We start from the raw sequence: 19,650 nt of genomic DNA, 5'->3' as shown, positions 1-19,650 counted from the left end.
TTTTGCCAAGTATACATTCATAACTTTATTTACCACTTAGCGTTGTTTTATTACTTTAAAACTGTATCATGCAAAATTAAGGTTTTCATACACTGTATCTTTATAGCTTGCACATATTCCCCTCCCCACCTCCTTCTCCTGCCTCCCAACCTTGATACTCTACTCCCTCCAGCCCAAATTGTCTCCTGTGTGTTTATGTACCACTTAGCATTTTAAAAAGTTGCTGTGGACCATTCGTTATCAGTTTTGTTCACCTGTTATCAAGTGAGGAGTTAAAGCCTTCACAGGGCATGAATCCCATCAGTTTGAAGAACAGCATGAACAAGAGGTTTCAACCCGCTGAAAAGGTTTATGACACCAGATTAACTACTTCATATCCTATCCATAAAGTCTATTGACTTTAAAAATTATTTTATTGTATGCCTATATACAAGTAACATGTGAACTTTTAAAGAAAAAACAAAATCCCTTCCAACTTAAAAGAGTTCAGGACCATTGAAGAGTTCTACAACATCATTATCACTCAAATCATTCTGTGATATAGAAAATGAATGTACGACCTTGAGACACCTTTATAAAGCTAACATTGCTCAAACCAGATAAAGACAACAGAAAAAAAGAATGTCACAGACCACTATCCATAGTGAACAAATCTCTCAATAAAATCTCTCAATAAAATGCTTGCAAAAGAAGTTCAGGATCACAGCAAAAGATTGATTGTTTTTCCTAAACAATTACAGTCTCCATTCCAGAGACTGTAAACACATGCAAACCAATAAATGTAATTCACATAAATGAACTCAAAGACAGAAGTAACACCATCACCTCAATAGATGCAGAAAAGACCTATGACAAAATCAAGCATCCTTCATAACACAGTCCTGGAAAAGCTAGGAATGCAGGGAACACACGTACCTGTGATAAAGGCTGTGTATGCCTGGGCATGATTATTCACAGGGCAAAAACATTGAGGAAATGTCAGTGTCTAAGTTTAAGAAAAATGACCCTGAGTGTTTATGAGAGTTAGTCCAGGGTGGGGTGCTGCTCAGAGCCCTGCCTGGCAAGTGTGAGGCTCTGACTTTGATCTTCTGTATGGAAAAAGAGCATGTCCACTATCTAGTCAGGATATCTGGAGAAGGGGGAGGACTGTGTTCCCAAGGGTGGGATAAAAGGAGATGGCACAAAGGAACATGGAGGATCTTGGCAAAGACTGAGATAGCAACTTCACCCTCTGACTTTGATCATTTTCTGAAAGGAAGCATTCATCAAGATCCCCAAACATAAATGATTTAGGCCCCCAGAAGTCTGGGAGAGGCTTTTGGCAGCTGTACTAAAACGTGCGGCCAAGAAACAGTGGAAGGAGCAGACTCCATGGTGGGATTGGGGACGTTTCTGAGAATCCAAGCTTGAAGCAGATGAAAGGTAATTGAAAACACCACTTAGAGGGAAGCTGGGCCGCAAACGCAAGAGTTCAAAGCACAGGGTGTTGGCGCTGGAATCAGAAGTGAAAACCAGAACAACCAACCACCCCCTCCCCCACTAAAGATTGGACACCTCTTGGCTGGTTCTGAGGATGGCGCTGTGTAACTGGTATTTATTCTGTGGAGCTGTCCCAATAAAACCACATACCAGCTGCTCTATAAACCACAGAACTTAATTTCCTCAGGACCAGAGACTAGGGAGTCCAAGGTAAAGGCAGATTTGGTGTCTAGTCAGGACTCTGTCTTACAGATAAAGTCATCTCAAATGTCCTCAAACAGTAAAGGGTCTTGCCTCATCCTATTTTATAAAGGCACAAATTCATGAGGCTCCACCTTTATACCCTAATTACCCCCAGAGGCTTCACATCTCAACCCAGCCCTCTTTGAGGATTTTAATGTGTAATTAGGGATTAACATACACACCCAGTTCCTTCCACCTAATCTATCCTTCAGGGTTCTCTAGAGAAGCAGTCTAATAGTGTGTGTGTGTGTGTGTGTGTGTGTGTGTGTGTGTGTGTGTGTGTGTGCGTGCGCGCGCATATTTGTGTCTGTAAAAGACATATTTTAAGGAATTTGAATTATAAGCGGTCTGGAGAATCCAAACAGTTCAGGGCAGGACTTTGGTATGGAGAACCAAGGGAAGGCCGATTTGAAAATTCAAGACCCAGGGTCAATGACGCCTGCTAGAAAAGTTATTTCTTGTTTATAGAAATCAACCTTTGCTCTATCCAGGTCTTTAACTGACTGGACGAAGCCCGCTGTGATGGTTAAGCTTTACTGTCAACGTGACTGGTTTGATCACCTAGGAACACATGACTCTCAGTTTGTAAGAGCATCTGCAGACAGACTTAACCGAGGAGGGAAGACCTACCCTGAGTGTGAGCTGGGGAACTGGGATGAATAAAAAATAAAAGTAGGAGGAGCTGGGCCAGAAGATGGCGGCGGCCGAGGGGCTGAGGCTTCTGGAGAAGAGTCTGGGACTGAAGCCGGGGAGTAAGTACAGCACTCAGGGCGAGCGACAGGTTCCAGTCCTACGAACAAACAATGGCCTCGGTCTAATGGGATTGAGCACCATTGCGACCCATCTGGTCAAGCAAGCCAACAGGGAGCACTTGCTGGGGAGCACTGCAGAAGAAAAGGACTAGTTCAGCAGTGGTTAGAGTTCAGGATCACTCGAGGAGCTCGGCACTCCAGCAAGGAAGACACCAGACTCTGCTGAAGGATCGCAACTCCTATCTGGAAGGCAAAGTCTACCTTGCAGGACATAACACTACCCTGGCGGACATCCTCCTGTACTACGGGTCCCACCGCTTTATAGTTGACGTGACAGTTCAAGAAAAGGAGAAATATCTCAATGTGTCTCGCTCGAGACATTCACCATTACCCAGACATCAGGCAGCATCTGTCTAGTGTCGTCTTCATCAAGAACAGACGCTATGCCAACTCCCACTAGGAGCCCCGCTGGGCAGCAGCAGAACAGAAGTGAAATGGAAAGTGTGTTCTGGACCACGGTACTAATGTGAACTGATATGACGTCATTGCCCCTTGTGAAAATGTAAGCTCGAGTCTGAGTGTTTTACTTGTCCCTTAGTTGAGGCTTTGTAATTTTTAATGCAAAAGTTCAGCTGTTATCCAAATAAATCACGATCAAATTACAAATCTTGCTTTTTAGGAGCGAAGTTGATTTAAATAACAGTTGCAAACCAATGGCTCAACTTAAAAAAAAAAACATTGTGGTTGTGTCACATCTGGCTGTTCACTTTTTCATGTTTTTAAAATTCATTTTTCTCTTAGGTATTTATAGTAGTTTATTTACTAAGACCTATGACAAATTATGTTGAGGAATCAGAAAGGGAAGATAGATATATTTGTTCTCAAAATACTTATGTGAGCTAGTAAATGTGGTTTTAAAAATCAAAAAAAAAAAAAAGTAGGAAGTGACCAGCTACCCCTGATATGCCTTCCCGTGTGATCACCATATCCCTTTGAACTGTGAAGCTGCCAAAACAGACTCTCTCTGTTCCTCCCTCCCTCCCTCCCTCCCTCCCTCACTCACTCACTCACTCACTCTCTCCCTTCCTTCCTTCTTCCTCTTGAGGTCTGCCCCCCCAGCATAGCTGTAGCCATTTTGTCCCATGTCCACCAGCTATTTCTTATTGTTGCTGTAATGTGCCTGCCAATTATTGACACAGAAAAATATCTTGACTCAGAGCAAGGCCATGCTGACCACACACCCTGTTATGTTCTGAGGCTTGTTAATCTTAAGAAACTCCACAACTATAAGCTTCAGGTAGGACCCATAACAGTAAGGGTCAATATGAACGGTTGTGCCTAAAATGGCTTGAGTCAGGGCCGACCACTGGGCAGCACTTCCAGCACCTGCTTATGAGCTCCTTGTGGTTTTGTGGCTTTGGCTCTTATAAGCTGACATAGAAAAGTGTTTGCTGTGGTAGCCTCAGCCCCCAAATTCTGAGCTATGGCCCTGATTGTTCAGTCTCAGGGTGTGTGTCCAATAAACCATCCCTGTCTGACTGAAATCTGTGTTCGTGTGGTTTGTGGGGTGACTCCTGGACTCCAGCATTCCTTCCTGTGGTTACTTTTGTCAAGTGCTTTATCAAAGCAATAAGAAAAGTGATATGTCACCTTTTTTTTGTTTGCTTAAAATCATCCATTTTAATATTAATCTCATAAGAAACTCCTTTCCAGAAACATCCATAAAAATGTCTTACCAATTACCTTGGCACTGTGTCTTAGCCAAGTCATTCATGAAATTAATCACCACACCAGTGTAATAGCCACATTGTCTTATTAAAAGCTCCAATATCCTAAGTGATTGAGATGTCTTCTATTCCCTGATTCCGTCGTCTTTGATTTATAACTTCGGCCTGGGGGCGTCAAGATAGTTCTTTCCCTGCAGCCATTTGACTGTCGTAGCTGCCAAAAAGACAACCAGGGCAAAGAGAAGGCATTTTTGCTCCTTAAGAACACTTTCTGGGGCAAGCGATCGATCCCTACAGCTCTGAGTGTTGGTACTTGTGGTTGATGCTGACACCTTGAGTTCTGTCTCTGGTGGAAGAGAGAACTGACTCACGAACGTTGCCCTCTTGCCATTGGTGTAGAGTTGAGTCTGTAGCCCAGCTGGTGGAGCCCCTTTACAATGAACCATATTGTGGGTGGTGACAGAAATATAGATGAGTTTGGAGGTGGCCGGGCTTGAGCATGCAAAAAGGAGTGGTAGAAGTTAAATGACCTCTCAGGCATCATTTACATGTTACCCACTTCTCCCAAGTTCATGCAACATGGGCCCCTTTTTGATCATGCGCTTTCACTTGACTGAAACCCAGCTATGCAAAGAACTTTCAGAACAGGTTACTCTCTAGAGATTCCCCTCCTACTCTTGTCTTAGTTGGGGTTACTAAGGCTTTTAAAAAATCACCATGACCAAAAGCAATTTGGGGAGGAAAAAGTTTATTTCACTCACAGTTCATTACACACTTCATCATCAAAACCAGTGAGGTAGGAGTTCAAGCAGGGCAGAAACCCAGAAGTAGAGGCCATAGAGGAATGCTGCTTACTGGCTTGCTCCTCATGGCTTGCTCAGGCTGCTTTCTTAAGAGAACGCAGGACCACCAGCTCAGGAGTGACACCACCCTCAATGGACTGGGCCCCCCACATTAATCACTAATTTGAAAGATTCCCTGCAGCCTTGCCTTCAGCTCAATCTTATAAAAAACATTTTTTCAGTTGAGGCTTTAATACCTCAGGAGTTATTAAAACACCCAGATACACACATACAAAGACGGAAATATTAAAAATATAGTGAGATACAAGTGAACACCTGTAAGAAGAATTTTGATTAATAGTTGAAAGGATGAAAGGGGATATTGTATAATATTAGAACCATTGGGTACAAATGATGTCAAAAGAGAAATAATAAAACCACCAAAAGGTCATGAAGTAAGGTTATAACTACTGATAAATTGAGATAAATCCATCTGAAAACACTTACCTAGAAAGAGCCCATCTTGTGTAATAGTTCAAGGGGAGCTCTGTGACTGCTCTATCTAGGATAATAGTAACTCATAGGCAGGATTTAGCAGAAAGGCTTGTATAAGGTTTTAATTATTGTTTTTCCTTTTAAAATTAGTTTAGCCTTTTGTTTTGTATTATGATTAAAATTACCCACTCTTTACTCTGTTAAAGTCAGTTGAGGATCTCATCCCCTCGGTCTCTGGGGCTGGGGAAGAGCCTCTGTCCCCTTTAACCTTTCTTTTACCAGATGCACTGTCCCTTAGAGTGACTCGGGGTCTTTCTGACCATGCTGCTTCCTTTGGAAGCATGGGGGCATATCCCTGTGTACCAACTTTCTTCTCCATAGAACTGTACACTGGATAAGGTCTTTATCTGGGGCTCTGTAGTCTTTTCTGGTCAAGAAGAAAGATGATTTGTCCAAGCTGCGGGATGCTTTGAGAGATTCCTCATAGTCTCCTGCGACCTTATTGACTTAGGATAGGAGCCGAGACACTAGGTCTTTGTCCACATTAGCACTGACCTCCAGGTTGTTCTCAAGACCATAAGGTTATTTATGTCAATACTGAGAAACAAATAATGCTTTAAATTTTTAGCTGTCACATAACACTAAGATAAAACTTCACAGAGATAGATGTTTTTAAAATAAAACTGACTTAAAACTCTGTTTCTTAATTAAAAAGGACTCACTCACAGTCCCCAATCCTCACAGTGTAGGAATAGCAGAGCCTGTAAGATCATCTTCCCACAGGGAAAGTTGTCTCTGAGGAGGAAGTTTGAACCCTGGAGCGGGACTTATGTCTTAATCCATTTATTTTCCCACCAAGAGGAGCGTCTTAGATCATTTGTGGAGTCAGGGCTGAGATAATGATCAGCCAATAACATCTTGACTAAGCCTGTTTGTCTGACTGTTGTTTCATTTTAAAACTTTAATTGAATGAAGAACTAAGGGGTGCTTGGGCTAATTTGGATGTTGTAATGAACATTACTCATAAGCCAATTTGGTACCATGTAAACACAAGCAATGTAAACAGTACACATATAAACACTCAGCGAGGTTTTCAAAAATGCCAAAGATTTGGTCTCATCTGTCAATTTTGGGTAAGGCTGTTGCTAGACCACGTCTTAATAAAATGCTTTTTCAAAAATAGTATTTTTATTACTTCTTCGATGATTAATATAATGTATTTTGATCTTACCCTTACCCTCCCCCAACTTCTCCCAGAACCACCACTCACCTTCATCTTTATGCTATTGTTCTCTTGTTCTGTCTGTCTGTCCGTCTGTTCCGTTTGTCTGTCTCTGTCTCTCTCCATTTATCTGTCTGTCTCTATTTCTCCCCTCCTCTTTTTCTCTGTAATTTTTTAATTTATTCTTCTACATATTACATTCTGACTAGAGTTCTCTTTTCCCTTTCCTCCCGGTCCTCTCCCCCAGATCCATTCCTCCTCTGTTTCCCTTCAGAAGAGAGTACCCTCATATCAAGGCTGAACAAGGCAACACAAATAGGAACAGGGTCCAAAAGTAGGCAAAACAGTCAGAGTCAGCCCCTGCTCCCACTGTTAGGAGTTTTGCAAGAGACCAAGCTCCACGCCATAACATATATGCATAGGACCTAGGTCATACCCATACAGGCTCCCGATTGTTGGTTCAGTCTCTGTGAGCCCCTAAAAGTCCTAGTTAGTTGATTCTGTGGGTTTTTCTTACAGAATTCTTGACCATTCTGGCTCCTACAACCCCCCCTCCCCTTCTTTACCAGAAGTTTCCAAACTCTACTTAGTGTTTGGCTGTAGTCTCTGCATCTGCTCTCATCACTTGCTTGATGAAGCCTCTCTGATGATGACTATGCTAGGCTCCAGCCTATGAGTATGGGAGAATATTATTAGGAAACATTTCAATAGTTTTTTTCCAGTCATACTTGGTTCTATCCTAGGACTCTGGGCTCTCCAGCCTCTGGTTTGTGGCCCTCCAGGCAGTGTTAGAGGTGGAATTCCTCTCCTGGCATGGATCTCAACTGGACCAGTCATTGGTTGGCCACTCCCACATTTTCTGTGTCACCTTTACCCCAGTTCATCTTGTAAGTAGAGCAAATTGTAGGTCAAAGTTTAGTGTCTCAATCCCACCACTGGAAGCCTTGCTTGTTACAGAAGATGCCTATTCTGTCTTTGTATTTTTCATTTCTAGGAGCCTTTCCTAGGGTTAAATTTGTAGATTCCAGGCAGTTTCCATTGCACTAGGTTTCTAGCTCTCCCCCAAATGTTTCCCAGTTTCAGTCAACTCGCCTGGTAATTTCTCCCTCAACCCATAAAATCTGTTCTATTTTCCTTTCCCAGGGAGATTCTTGTGTCCCTTGAGTCCTTGTTCCACAGCTTCTATGGGTCTGTAGATTATAGTATGATTATCCTGTACTTTATTGCTAATATCCACATATGAGTGAGTGCATACCATGTTTATCTTTCTTGGTCTAAGGTACTTCACTCAGGATGATTTGTTTTTCAGTTCCATCCACTTGAAATTTTTATGATGTCATTTTTAAGAGCCAAGTAATACTCTATTGTTATTGTATAATGCATCACAATTTCTTTATCCATTCCTCCAGTTTCCAACTATTATGAATAAAGTTGAGCAAGGATCCTTGTAATCAGATAAAGTGTTCTTTGGGCATATGCCCAGGAGTAGTATATCTGGGTCTTGAGATAAAACCACTCTCAGAATGAGAAACTGCCATATTGGTTTCCAAAGTTTCTGTATAAGTTTGTACTCCCACCAGCAATGGAGAAGTCTTCCCCTTGGTTGACATCTTTGATATCATGAATTGTCACTTGTGTTATTGGTCTTAACCATTCTGACAGGTGTAAGACAGAATTTCAAAGTTGTTTTGATTTGTATTTCCCTTATCCATAAGGATGTTGAACATTTCTTTAACTATATCATGGCCATTTAAGATTTCTCTGATGAGAATTCTCTATTTAGATCTGAATCCCACTTTTAACTGGATTATTTGGTTTATTGATGTCTAGTTTCTTGAATTCTTTATATATTTTAAATATTAACCCTTTATCAGATATGGAGTTGATGAAAATCTTTTCCCATTCTGTAGACTGCTGTTTTGTCCTATTGACAGTGTCCTTTGCCTTACAGAAGTTTTTAAATTTCATGAGGTCCCATGTATTAATTATCCAACTTAGTGTATGACTTTTGAGTTTTGTTCAGGAAGTTGTCTCCTGTGCCAATATGTTCAAGGCTGTTCCCTACTTTCTCTTCTATCAGATTCCGTGTATCTGGTTTTATGTTGAGTCTGATTCACTTGGATGTGAGTTTTGTGCAGGGTGATAAGATATGGATCTGATTTGCATTCTTATACATGTCGACATCCAGTTAGACCAGACTGTTTATTGAAGATGCCTTTGCTTTTCCATTATGTATTTCTGGCTTCTTTATAAAAATCAAGTGTCTATAGGTGTGTGGATTTACATATGGGTCTTTGATTCAATTCCATTGGTCAACCTGTCTGTTTTAATACCAATACCATGTATGTTTTAAATTACTATTGCTCTGAAATATAGCTTGAAATCAGGGATGGTGATACCTACAGAAGTCATTTTACTGTATAGGATTTTTTTTTTTAGCTGTCCTGGGTTTTTTTGTTTTTCCAAATGAAGTTCAGTATTGTTCTTTCAAGGTCTGTAAAGAATTGTGTTGGAATTTTGATGGGGATTGTGTTGAAACTGTAGACTGCTTTTGGTAAAATAGCCATTTCAATGTGCATGGGGTATACATTTTCTGATATCTTCCTTAATTTCATCCTTCAAAGTCTTGAAGTTATTGTCATACAGGTCTTTCAATTGCTTGGTTAGAGCTACCAAATGGGCAATTTTCTTAATAGATACCACTTACAAAAGTTAAATCAAGATCAGAGAAACAATTTAAATAGACATATAATCCTAAGGAAATAGAAGTAGTCATTAAAAGTCCCCAAACCAACAAAAGCCCAGGGCCAGATGGTTTTAGCTCAGAACTCTACCAGACTTTCAAAAAGAGCTAATACCAATACTCCTCAAGTTATTCTACAAAATAAAAACAGAAGGAACATTGTCATATTCATTTCATGAGGCCATTGTCACCCTAATACCCAAAGCAGACAAAGATTCAACAAAGGAAGAGAATTATAGACTAATTTCCCTCATAAACATTGACGCAAAAACACCCAGTAAAATACACAAATCAAATCTAAGAACACATAAAAAAGATTATCCACCATGATTAAATAGGCTTCATTCCAGAGATGCAGAGATGGCTTAACATATAAAAACCTGTCCATGTAATCCACCACATAAACAAACTAAAAGAATAAAGAAATACATGCTCATCTCATTAGATGCTGGTAAGCCCTTGACAAAATCCAACACTCCTTCATGATAAAAGTCTTGGAGAGATCATACAAGGGGCATACATAAACATTAAAAAAATAATTTACAGAAAATCTGTAGTCAATATCAAACTGAATGGAGAGAACCTCACAGCAATTCTACTAAAATCAAAACTAAGACAAGGCTGTCCACTCTCTCCATATATCCATTCAATATAGTACTTGAAGTTCTCGCAAGGGCAATAGGACAACTGAAGCAGATCAAGGGGATACAGATTGGAAAGTAAGTAATCAAAGTGGCACAAGCCATGGAGGAAAGACTATAGCAAGCGAGTTTTCTGGAGATGGCTCAATGTTTTGCATGGCTGCCATGGGTATGCTCTGTAAGAATTCAGCTGAGGGTTGATCCTGATTGCTTATATGCCACTCCTTTCACTATTACATAGTCTAAGGATTCCTAAGAATTGGCAAATTTCCTGCAGATCAATATTAAGATGTATTTTATATAATAATGCTGTTTAGATGAATTAATGACTTTATAGAATTCCTTATTCGATTCAAATAATTTTAAGAAGAAAGTTTAAGGAGATGGTTTTAGTTGTTTTGCCAGAAAGATCTAATAAAGCTAGAACCAAGAATAGAATGTCCCCTCCTTGTAGAATAGTAAGTAAAAGCTGTAAAGTAAGGAATATGATGAGCTTTCATAAATTGCACTAAGAATAGATTCGTGATCAAGGAAAAACATTCATTCTAGTGAGATCCAAGGTTGAGGGCACAGGTATGCACTATGATAAAGCAAGGCCATGTGAAAGTCTTGCTTTGAACTTATAATGAGCTTATAGTATGAAACTCTACTTTGAACTTACTATTGGCATCCTTCTGTAACTCTCTTTCATGTAACATTTTATCTGTGAGGCAATTTTATAAAGAGCTTTTGTCCAAGAAGGTATAAAAAGGCTGAGAAAAAAAATAAAGTGTGACCATTGGGGCTCTGTTCCATCCACCAAATGTCTCTCTCTCTCTCTCTCTCTCTCTCTCTCTCTCTCTCTCTCTCTCTCTCTCACACACACACACACACACACACACACACACATGTCTGTATATGTATATGCACAATGTATATCTATATATGTCTGTATGTGTGGATGTACAATATGTATATATGCATATATGTCTGTCTGTCTATATGTATGTACATGCATACATATATAGGTATATGCGTATGTATATAAGTATGCACGTCCACTTGTGAAATTGATAAATAGATGGTTAATCCCTTCTGAGTGTGTGTGTGTGTGTGTGTGTGTGTGTGTGTGTGTGTGTGACTTTCTCTCTTTCCTTTTCTTTCCTTAAGAGTTAAAGAGTTCAGTTTCTTGGCAGGCATTCTTGCTAGCCCCAGTAATTAAGTTTTGCTCCTGTCAGCATAAGTGCTGACCCTGTACATTGCCTGTGGCTATCGGGTGCTATCAGCATTGACTGTAATTGCTTGTGATTTACCTTACTGCCTTCCTCAGTTACCTGGCTGTTGACTTGGCTTTCAATATCCAAGTATTGTTTTTTTTTTTTGCAGATGATATGATATCATACAGAAGTGACCCCAAGAATTCTAGCTGAGAACTCCTACAGCTAATACACACCTTCAGCAGAGTGACTGAAAGAAAAACCAGTAGTCCTTCTATATACAAATGACAAACAGGCTGAGAAAGAAATCAGGGAAACAATGATCTTCCCAAAAGCCACAATAAATAACACTTCTTAATCTAAGATCTGTATTTTTAAAATTTTGTTGGTTTTGGAGATAGGATCCCACTATGTAACTAGGGCTACTCATCCTGTAGACCAGAGATCCAACTGCCTCTGCCTCCTGAGTGCTGGGGTTATACCACTATGTCCATCTTTTAAAAATATGAAGCCTAACCTGTTTACTCTTAAGGCTTTCATGTGGCTGAGCAGGCGCTAAAAGCTTAGAATTTTGTTTGTTTAAGTTGGCAAGATAAAAATCTAAAAGAAGATACTTTTGAAAGAGGAAAACACAAGAAGACAGGCAACACTTTGTGTCTTTTAATGTTAAAAGTTAAAATCTCTTAGATAATAGGTAATTCCTAAGATATTCGTCATTACTAGCTTGCTACTTAATAACATAGGCATCTCTAATACATGTAGAATGAGCTTACCTAGGCTTTGACTGCTACTGTTTGCTGCTATTGTACCTCCTCTTATATCCACCATGGAAGGAAATTTACCAGGGATACTTGACATTTATATGTTTCACAGCTGTCCCGATTAGGGTCTCTGTCACTGTGATGAAACACCAGGGCCAAATCATCTTGGGGAGGAAAGAATTTATTTGGCTTCTGCTTCCACCTGACTGTTAATCATCAAAGGAAGTCAGGATAGGAACTCAAACAGGCCAAGAACCCAGAGGCAGGAGCTGATGTGAAGGCCATGGAGGGGTGCTGCTTACTGGCTTGCTCCTCATGGCTTGCTCAGCCTGCTTTCTTATAGAACCCAGGACCACTAAGCATAGCTCCCCTGTGCTGGGCTTTTCCCCTTCAACCACTAATTGAGAAAATGCTCTATGGGCTGCACGTGATCTTATGGAGGCATTTTCTAGCCCCATCCACCCTACCTTGGGGGGAATTAGAGGAAGGATTGAAACAGTTGAAGGAGCTTGCAACCCATAAGAGCAACAATGCCAACCAACCAGAGCTTCCAGGGAGTAAACCACTACCGAAAGTCTATACATGGACTGACCCAGGGCTCCAACTGCATATGTAGCAGAGAATAGCCTTGTTGAGGCACCACTGGAAGGGGAAGCCCTTGGTCCTGCGAAGGTTAGACCCCCAGTGCAGGGGAATATGGGGGGTGGGCAATAAGGGGAATGTATGAGGGGAATACCCGTATGGGGGAGGGATAGAGGAGGGAATGGGGGTTTATGGACAGGAAATTGGGAAGGGGAATAACATTTGAAATGTAAATAAAGAAATATATCTAATAAAAAGTTAAAAAATAATCTAACTAACAAATAAATCCTCACACTGAACATTTGTTTATTAAAAATATTTCTGAAAAAAAAATACCCATAGCAACTTTTCAAGCAAGGATTTGCAATACATATTACCTACCCAGAGGCATCCCAAATGCCATAAAGCATTTTATGTCCTATTACTTTTGCTATCCATTATTATTCCATAAATGAGAGAAAGTTAATTTCTAAGAATTTGGTTTGGTAAGAAATCATTATTAAAAACCTCTGTATTCCGTGTCAAATTTATAAACTTGTGAAACTTTCATCTTATGACCCCAATGAATGTTGTTTTATATAAATAATATTCTGAATCTTTTAAAAGAAATATTCCGTAGATTCAAAGATACATTTAATAGCCATTAGGAAGGCAAACAAGTAGGTAAGTGTGTGCTTACAAAGCCCTTAACATAGCCCCAAACACTCACATTCGCACAATGGGCACACACATATTTTAAGGTAGGAATACTAGTCAGGGTTCTCTGGAGGAACAGACCTGAGAGGATGAACAGGGATTAAAAGATTTATTAGACTGGTTCACACCAGTGGTTCTCAACCTTCCTAATGCTGCATGCAACCCTTTCATGCAGTCCCTTGTCTTGTGATGATCCCCAAACATAGAATTATTTTCGTTGCTACTTCATAACTGTATTTTTGCTACTGTTAGGAATAGTAATGTAAATATCTGTCTTTTCTGATAGTCTTAGGTGATCTTTCAAAGGGGTCATGACCCACGTAGTGAGAAATGCTGGTTTACATGGTGTGTGGAGAGGTTGAGTTTCTCAGTCCCTGATGTTGTGGGCCTTAGTAGTCCCAATCTGTCAGACTGTCTGGAAGATTTCAGGAGTTTCGCTGGCTTTATTTCATACCAGAAGCCCCCTCCCCCTGTCACCTCGCCCCTCATTCTAACATGAATAAGGAAGCAGCGGCAGCAACAGTGGAGGTAGACTCTAGTGAGAGTGAGGGCCACGTGAGCAAAAGAGGCAAGGCTTTCCTCCTGCTCTTTATCAGGGCCACTACCTGAAGGCGCTTCCCAAATTCACTGAGACAATCAAGACACCTCACCCTGACACAACCACAACCACAGAACAATTCAAATTATCTCCTTAGGTGACTCCAGGTTACCAAGTTGATAAAGCTACATCAAAGCAGGTATTTCAAGACATCATAATTTCTTCATCACCATCTTCTTCATCATCACTACCACCATCATCCCATCACCACCACCACCACCACCATCTTAACATATAGGGGGAAAATGAATGTAAAAAATATTTGAACAGCCATGAGTTTGTTTCTCAGGTATTTTAGAAAATTTTAGAGACAGACTGAGCTCCATTCCATGCTGTCACAACATAGAATATCACACCGGTTACACAGAAGCAAATGTGAATACACACAACACAGCTAATCCAACACAGCTGCTCTCTCGTTGAGGGAACAGGACTAGCTTTTGGTAGGTCTGTAGGACTCTTCTGTTCATCTGTTAGTTCGTCTTGGGTATCTTCAGTCCTGCAAAAGTGGGTTTTGTGGTCACTGTTAGTTAACACCAAGAAGAACTGCCTTCAGCAGCTGAGGTTCCTGAATTATCAAAGGTTCTTGGGCTAATGTAGTTATTTGTTGTGGTAATTTGTAGTAATCACTGAAGCTTTCATTTTTATCAATCCTTATTTTCATTGATGACTCTTAAATGCTTTAACTTCCTTTGTAGCCCACCACCCAGCAGAGGTGGTGAAAAAGAAAGGATATGGGGGATGTGGACCTGTTTAGAAAGGTTCTCTGGAGCAACACCTGTCTATGTTGTCTGGAAATCGGCAGTTCAGTTCCCAGGTTAGCAGTGGCAGCTCGATCCACTCACAAACACTTCCTGGATACACCAGCAGTCCAGTTTGGTAGTCAGGAGAGCAAACATGAAACAGCAGCTGTGGCACTACCTCGCAGAGATAGCCAGGCCTCAGTCTTGGCTCAAGTCAGCAGGAGGGACCAGGGCCAATAGGAACATTAGGAGAAGTTTTCAGTTGTGCCTTGCTCAGCGAAGCAAAGATCAGTGAAGACGTGAGACCAACAAGCCTTGCACAGCCAGCTCTATAAACAAGCCTAGCTCAGTCTTAGCCAATGTCTGTCGAGTCCTATTTATTCCCTCCAAATATCTCATGTCCTCTACAGATCTTGCCTCGGCACAAGTCTTGACTCAGCACATTCCTCTGTCTCAGCAGACATCATTCTGCCAATCAGCCCAAGTCCACAGAAGCAGCAAAAAAGCCACAGCACACCATCAGAAGTTTCTTTTACGGAGTCCAAACATATGGAGCTCAACTATGCATGTAAGGTGGAACAAGTACATGTGTGTCCTTAGCAAAGAACCTGTCCTTGTGGTGTCCTTAGCAAAGAATCCCTCATCATGATGTCCTTAGCAAAGCATCCTTCATCACGGTGTCCTTTCCTGTGCGTGCTTTAGCAGAACATCAGCAAAATGTTCCTTCATGAGTCTGCCTTAGGCTTTCACCTGTGTCCACTTCAGAAAAACACTTCATGTGTTTACCCCAGCAGAACAGCATCCAAATGACTTTCAAAAGAGCTCTTAAGTTTCCACTGCAAATCATCTTTGGCAGAAAAATGAGAAAGGATAGAGCACCAGGCCTGGCACGGCTGGAAGGTTTTACTCAGGTACCAGGAAGGCGAGTGCTGCTGCAGTGGAGTGAGAAATGGCTTCCTATCTTTTGTTGTTGTATTGTAGAATCTATGAAAAGGCAGCATGGACCTGACGGTTCCTGAGGGCTCAAGCACTCTCTTTAGGTGCCATGCCATAGACAGCCGATGTGTATAGCAAGATGTTTTACTCCTCATGTTGCCTGTAAGACCTACTCTGCTCCTTTGTCTTTCTGTATGGTGGCTTATTCTGGTTGAGTATCATGCAGCTTGTACATAAGTCAGTTCAGATTATTATTATTATTATTATTATTATTATTATTATTATTATTATTATTATTTTACGAAATAAGCCCAGTTATAGGATGGCCTTGGTGTTTAAGATTTTTATCATTGGCCAATTATTCTCTCACTCAGCTTGTATTGAGGTCAGGCAGTGTTAGAGTAAAATTATACCTTCTTTTTTATTTAGGTTCCCAGGACCCATGTGAAAATGTCAGGTGTGGTAGCACATGCTTACAGTCCCAGTGATGGGGAGGTGAAAATAAGTGGATCTGGGCTTGCCAGCCAGCCTGACTCCAGCCAATGGGAGTTTCTGTCTCAAAAACACAATGCACGATTCCCAGTGAATGGCATGTGAGCTTGATCCCTGGCCGCCACATGTGCATGTGACCTTACATAACTACATATACACCATACACGAACACACACACAAGAGAAAAGAATCGAACGGGTGTTGGGGAATAAGATTCTAGAATGTGCTTATTGCTAATGACAAAATACTAACAAGGGAGCCAGCACAGAGCTTTGTGGTCAAACTTGAGAACAGTAGAGGTGGGGTTGGCTGAATGACTGGAAGTAGGGTGGGGAAGTAGGTCAGTTCCAAACCACCTTCTGTAGCCTGCTTCCCCGCCTCCGGTTTGCACGTAGCAGTGTCTGCAGGAGCCCACTCTGTCAGGAAACACTCTGGGATGGAATTCTGATGAGTGTGGTTCAGTCAAGGCCCGAGAAACCACACAACTCCCACGTTCCTGACCTGAGGAAACTCTGAGGAATTTTAACCATCATTTTCAGGAATGTCAGCGATAGGTTTTGTCTCTGCCAGATCTGAAGCTGGGGGCACTCCTAAAGCCATAGCAGAGGTGTTCCTGGGAGGGAGGACTTCAAGCCATTTTGAGAAATGCAATGGGTCTCCAAAGAAAGAATCCCGGGTGACAGGTACACAGCCTTCGCTGGACCTCACGAGTATGTGTGTGCATTGGATCCTTGTCATGGTGGGGAGAGGAGACTGTTCTGCCTAAGACTGGGGACTTCCAGAGGGGCTGGATGCGGAGTTCACCGGAGGGCTTATGGGTCTGAATCAGGGCTGCGGATGCTCTCTTGCAATGTCTGAGATATATCCTAGTTACCTTTATCAGAAGAATATACAAGATCCTACTCTCTTTAAGCTTGATGGAAAATCAAGGGATGGCTGGGTCATAAAAACAGTCAAAGCACCCTGTGTTCCTTGATCAGGACAGAGAAGAGTTGAGAAAACTTTGTAACCCTTCAAATCTTCCAGGATAGAGGAATAAAGGGTTCAAATCAAAGGTTGACTTTCCAAAAAGATATTAGAATGGGCATGTTATCCCAGTAATGTTGCTTACCTGGTTACTGCCCGATGCTGCAGGATATTAAATCACACTGTGAACCCTGAGACTGTGTTATTTACAGGGGAAAAGACTGTTGTGGTATGGTTCAGCCTTAACACAGACCTTCAATCCAAGAGCTTTCTCTTTAGTGTAAACAGAACTAAATAAAGTCAGCCACAGGTCAAGCAACCAGGAGACAGGAAGTGAACATGGTTTTTTTAAGAAAAAAAAAAAAAACAACATAGAGAGTAAGAGGGAGTCAGAAGGATGGATAGAGAGACACACAGGAAGTAAAAGGGAGAACATCCGGTTTGGAGGAAGCTTTTTTGAGACAGCCCGAGGGAGGGGATTGCTTCTGGATGCTGCTGAGGAGGAAGGTCAGCTGGCTGCTTTCTCTGCCTCTCTGGGCTAGCAGGTTTTCACCCCAGCATCTGCCTCCTGAGTCTTCATTGGTAAAATCACTTGAGTTCAGTGAAAGAAACAACAGCTGATGCTTTGCTGGATGATAGAAAGGGGGCTGGAGTCATCTGCAACCTGGAGCTCTCTATGCTATTCTCTCTGTGAGCACTTGAAGATGCCCACGGAAGTGTGTCAGGTGATAACCTCATCCAGCACACCGGTTGAGAATACACTGACGGAAACATAGACAGGCTTATGTCTTTCCACAGTGTGCGCACACTGCCAGATTACATAGCAATAACTCGGCAACGTACACCAGTTTTATTGCCTCTAATTTGCCAAATAGTCCTAATTCCCTTTGATAGCTGGCCAAGCAAAACACACGTTATTTTGTTCCAGCCTTAATTACTAATTCATTCTCAGATTATTATACAAAACGTGTGTGTGTGCGCGCGCGCGCGCGCGCGTGCGTGCGTGCGTGCGTGCGTGCGTGTGTGTGTGTGTGTGTGTGTGTGTGTGTAGGTTATGGGATAGCTATAAAGGGTTGAATAGGAGTTTAAAAGAAGCTGGACTGGAGGCAAGGAGAAAGCTGATAGAGACTCCGAGGGGAGTCTGCGGGGCTTCTCTATGAACACTGCAGGGGATGCTGTTGCTGAGTCAAGTCCAGGTCAGAGTTGAGCTGAGCCTCAGATTCAACCTGAAATGCAAATGACGTTCAGGATGTGGAGGCTGTGGAGGCAAAGGGCAGGACCAGAGCCAAACAGATGGAGGGGTGGACAGAGAGGAGGTCTAGATGGCAGACGTGTGGGCAAATGAATGGCCATTTGAATAACTTCTGTCAGCAGACAAGACAGACTAACCAAAGCCCTGGGGCAGTTGGAAGTTGTTTGCTTGTTGGTGCTTATGTAAACTTGACACGGGTGAGACGTCTGAGAGGAGGGAACGCCAGTGTAGAAAATGCCTCCATTAGATTGGGCTGTAAGCAAGCCTGAAGGTCATTTTCTTAGTGATGGATGGGGGCGGGCCCATTGTGAGTGGAGCCACTCCTTAGTGGGTGGTCCCGAGTTCTATGAGAAGGTAAGGTGAGCAAGCCGTGGAGAACAAGCCAGTAAGCTGTGCACGGCTCAGTGTTCACACACACACACACACACACACACACACACCACCACCACCACCACCACCACCACCACCACCACCACCACCACCACCACCACCACCACCACCACCACCACCACCACCTTTGCATCAGTTCCCACCCACCTCCAGGTTCCTGCCCTGACTTCCCTTATGATGAACAATGATGTGGAAGTGTAAGCCAAATAAACCCTTTCCTCCCCAACTTTCTTTTGGTCACGGCGTTAAATTTTGAGCCTGTGTCTCAGGCAGTGGTGAACAAATGGTGATTACATGTCCAATGAGGTAGAGAGTCTTCATCCTGACTGTTAGCATTAAAATAGAATCAAATGTTGCTTGTAAAACTGAGTCTTCCAGGGCAAGTCATACCCTAGAAACCCGCTGGCTTACTCAATATGGGGTAACTCAGACAAAAGTATACCCTGACCTCAGCAAGGACCGACAACTGAGTCCCACGTTCCCACGCCCCTGCCACAGAAAACCCCTCCTGAGTGTTGAAGAGAAGCTTCCAGAGCTCCTCCTTGATTAGCTCCAGATCCTCAGGCGCTGGGATGGAAGCCATCTGGCCTTAGGATGAAAGGCCTTACTGACAAATGTTTCTGCTGAGATAAAGGACAAGAGGCCTCCTGTGTGCCCCGACGCTCAAACTGTCTCCCTGGGATTGATTCACAATAGCCCAGTGCACCAGACAATGCTGAGAAATGACTGGCGGGGCTCAGTGACTTGTGTCCTGGTAGCTGGGGAAGTATAACTCATCGTTTTAAATTTTTATTAGCTTTACTTATTACTAGCATACATGCATTGTACAAAATGACGGCCCTCCTTAAGACATTCTCAGTCACGTAGATCACACACTCTGATCATGTCTATCCCTCCTTAGCCCCTCCAATGCTCCTTCCCACTCGTCTCTTCTCCCCAAATAATCTTCTCCCC

The 19,650-nt window shown here is 42.1% G+C and overlaps 1 pseudogene; it reads left to right on the top strand.

Annotated features, from left to right (window-relative positions):
• Positions 1-2,416: 2,416 nt before the first annotated feature.
• On the top strand, positions 2,417-2,935 carry LOC116904610 (annotated as a pseudogene).
• The last annotated feature ends 16,715 nt before the right edge of the window (positions 2,936-19,650 follow it).

Source organism: Rattus rattus, chromosome 6 (genome assembly GCF_011064425.1).
Source record: "Rattus rattus isolate New Zealand chromosome 6, Rrattus_CSIRO_v1, whole genome shotgun sequence".
Lineage (NCBI taxonomy): Eukaryota > Metazoa > Chordata > Mammalia > Rodentia > Muridae > Rattus > Rattus rattus.
Note: the sequence above shows the minus strand (reverse complement) of the source record. Positions and strands in the feature narration are given on the sequence as shown.